Genomic DNA, 3,040 nt, shown 5'->3' with positions numbered 1-3,040 from the left:
GAGCTCTGAGAAGAGAAGGTGTGTTTGTGAGTGTGATTCTAGAAAGTAATAGGTAAATAAAATGTTTGCATTCCTCTCTTTCTATGCATTTGCATTATTGTTTCCCAAATAATTGTCCTGATCTATTCATATACCTGATTGGTCTTACCTTCTGAGCCCTTTCTGGAATGCCCCATGCTTCCAACTCTACAGCCTCTGAGCAGGGCAGCCAAAACAAATCTTTTGCTTATAACTCATTTGCCTCTTAGTACATTTGCAATTTCCCTTTTTAAAATCCCATTGAGGGTTAGAAGTCAAGGCAAAACTGTACCATATACACCCACTTCCTTTATAATCTTGAGTAATTAAATTGCAACAGTCACCCATTCATTTCCTCTCCTAAGGAATATAAATACAAAAGCCTGCCTTTCAGTAAATTGTTAGAAGTTTATTTGCTTAGTTTTTTTTTTGTTTGTTTTTTTTTTGTTTTTTTGGATCACACCCAGTAGTATTCAGGGGTTACTCCTGTTTCTGCAACATTCAGAAATCACTCCTGGTACACTCTGGAGACCATCTTGGATGTGTGGGTTGGCTTCATGCTAGGCAAGCACCCTAAATACTATACTATTCCTTTAGGCCCAAAGTTAGTTTGGTTTTAAGATTTGGGATTCTTAGAAACTACTCCCAGCTTAGTGTTGGGATTTTAATTCAATCATTTTGAGGGTCAACCAGTTTTAAAGATCAAATTCAGGACTACCATCTGCAAAGCATATACCCCAAATCCTTTGAACCAACTCCACAGCGCTAAGAGACAATGTTTAAATGGATCACTGTGCGTGAACATGGCTGTTGACCCTAAAAATCCCCCTGTATCTTTACCTTCTTCCCTCTCTCTTATCCCCACCTCTTCCTCCCTCCTAATCAGTAATTGAAGTTAGTACTTGACCACAGAGGTATCTCTCTAATACTCCCACTCTCCATGCCTATCTTGTGTTGATGCATTTTAATGTCACCACACACCCTAGTATTGTTCCCTTGAGTCTTTCTGATCCATTGAAACTACTTCTTTAAATTCATGTTTTTCAGCCACTTATCCATAGATCATTGCCAGTCTGTATATAGAAAGGTTAAAACCTATTGACTTATTACCTTGATTATAGTGGCCAGTGCATCATCAAGTACACTGATAAAGCATGATTCCACAATTGTAGAAATATTGAAGAACAATAGTCTAAAGGATGGGGCCATCCAATTTTAGGATCCTCAATTTTTTCTGATCCATCCAATATGAGACCTAACTATAAAGTCACAGGAATAAATGAAACAAGTTCAGGTGTCCATAGAATCAAAGTCTCCTTTCTTTAGCCTGGAAAAGAAGCAAGAACTGAGGCAAGAGAAGTCAATGGCCTCTCCATTTCCCTAACTGCCAAGAAAATATGTACTTTACTTTCAAGAAAATACTCATAAGACTGTTTATAAAATTTTCCCTGGAGAGCTATACATGTCATCTAGAAGTAATTCTGTACTTACCATTTTTTAAACAATGAAAATAGGAGTTGGAGCAATAATTTTCCCACTTTTGCTAATAACAATACTCAAAGGTACCAATTAGTAAAGACAATCCCTTAGTAAATTAATTTTATCAGCAGTACATTTCTTCAAATGGTTGTTTTTTTATCTTGGAGTCCTTTTCCACAGATGGTGCATCTCTGCAGAGATAAGGACCCTGGAAAGTGTCCATCTAGACTAGAGTATGAATCCTTTGTGGCAAGACCCGATTAAATCTCTGGACTCACACCCTGGATCCTATCACTTATATCAAGTTCCCAGAGCAGAAGGCCTTCTATTGGTCACCTCATTCATTTCCTAGGGAGATGAAATAATTTTATTTAGAACTATGGAGTTAAACCTTTTCATCTCATTAAATCAAGAAGTAAAGGTTAGGAATATGCTCATCAGTTCCAGGTATTGGATCCAGAAGACTGATCTCCAGAAGCTATGGTCCTCATCCCAATGATAACATAAAAATTGTAATAACCTGAATTTCCTTTCATTTAAGCAAATATGTTCACAGCCATTAAGTGGACTTTTTTTTTTTTTTTAGTTTTTGGGTCACACCCAGCAGCACTCAGGGTTTACTCTTGGCTCTATGCTCAGAAATCGCCCCTGGCAGGCAAGGGGGACCATATGGGATGCCGGGATTCGAACCACCGACCTTCTGCATGCAAGGCAAACACCTTACCTCCAAGATATCTCTCCGGCCCCCGAGTGCACCTTTTTTTTCTTTCTTTTTTTTTTTTTAAGAAAAAAAGGCAGTGCATGCTTCGGCAGCACATATACTAAAATTGGAACGATACAGAGAAGATGAGCAAGGCCCCTGTTCAAGGAATGCACACAAATTCGTGAAGTGTTCCATATTTAAAAAAAATAAAAGGCAATATTTTGTATTTTCTTGTATTATCACTCACAACAAAAGTGAGTGGTGATGGGAAAATTGAACCAGTAATGTTCCAAAAAGGATAGTTTGGGGCTATTTGGGAGAATGGCTGTCTCCCCTCAGCTTCAGCCCCAATCATGCTGTTTGCTTTTCACCATGTACCATTGCTCACACAAAAAGCATAAGTTAAATATTTGCAAGGAAAACAGTCAATCCCAGAGCAAAAGCACTACTGCTGTAAATATTTTCATGTTCTAATGGGGACCTCAGGGTGTCGTTCTGTGTGAAACTCTCTCTTCCTTATGTGCTAGAGATGAGAGCAGGAGTTTCGGCTTTTTATTATTATGATGATGACTGGTCTCACTTTTTCTTCCGTGCCAGCGCCAGCACATGTGGTTCACAGGATCCCATTTTCGCCTTCCATATTTTCTATCAGTCTTTATTTTTTGTTTTTATTCTTCCCTCTTGGAGAATTCTAGACTTTCTTAACATAACACAAAAATTCCCATATTCTGGGGCCGGAGAAATAGCACAGCGGTGTTTGCCTTGCAAGCAGCCAATTCAGGACCTAAGGTGGTTGGTTCGAATCCCGGCGTCCCACATGGTCCCCGGTTCCTGCCAGGA

The 3,040-nt window shown here is 39.0% G+C and overlaps 1 non-coding gene across 1 annotated transcript; it reads left to right on the top strand.

The window, feature by feature from the left end:
• Positions 1–2,294: 2,294 nt before the first annotated feature.
• Positions 2,295–2,401, top strand: LOC126007455 (U6 spliceosomal RNA). Its single transcript, XR_007495027.1, has one exon. It is a non-coding gene; the product is annotated as a U6 spliceosomal RNA (small nuclear RNA).
• The last annotated feature ends 639 nt before the right edge of the window (positions 2,402–3,040 follow it).

The sequence above is a fragment of the Suncus etruscus genome, chromosome 4 (assembly GCF_024139225.1).
Source record: "Suncus etruscus isolate mSunEtr1 chromosome 4, mSunEtr1.pri.cur, whole genome shotgun sequence".
NCBI classification, from domain to species: domain Eukaryota; kingdom Metazoa; phylum Chordata; class Mammalia; order Eulipotyphla; family Soricidae; genus Suncus; species Suncus etruscus.
This window is presented reverse-complemented; position numbering and strand designations above follow the sequence as displayed.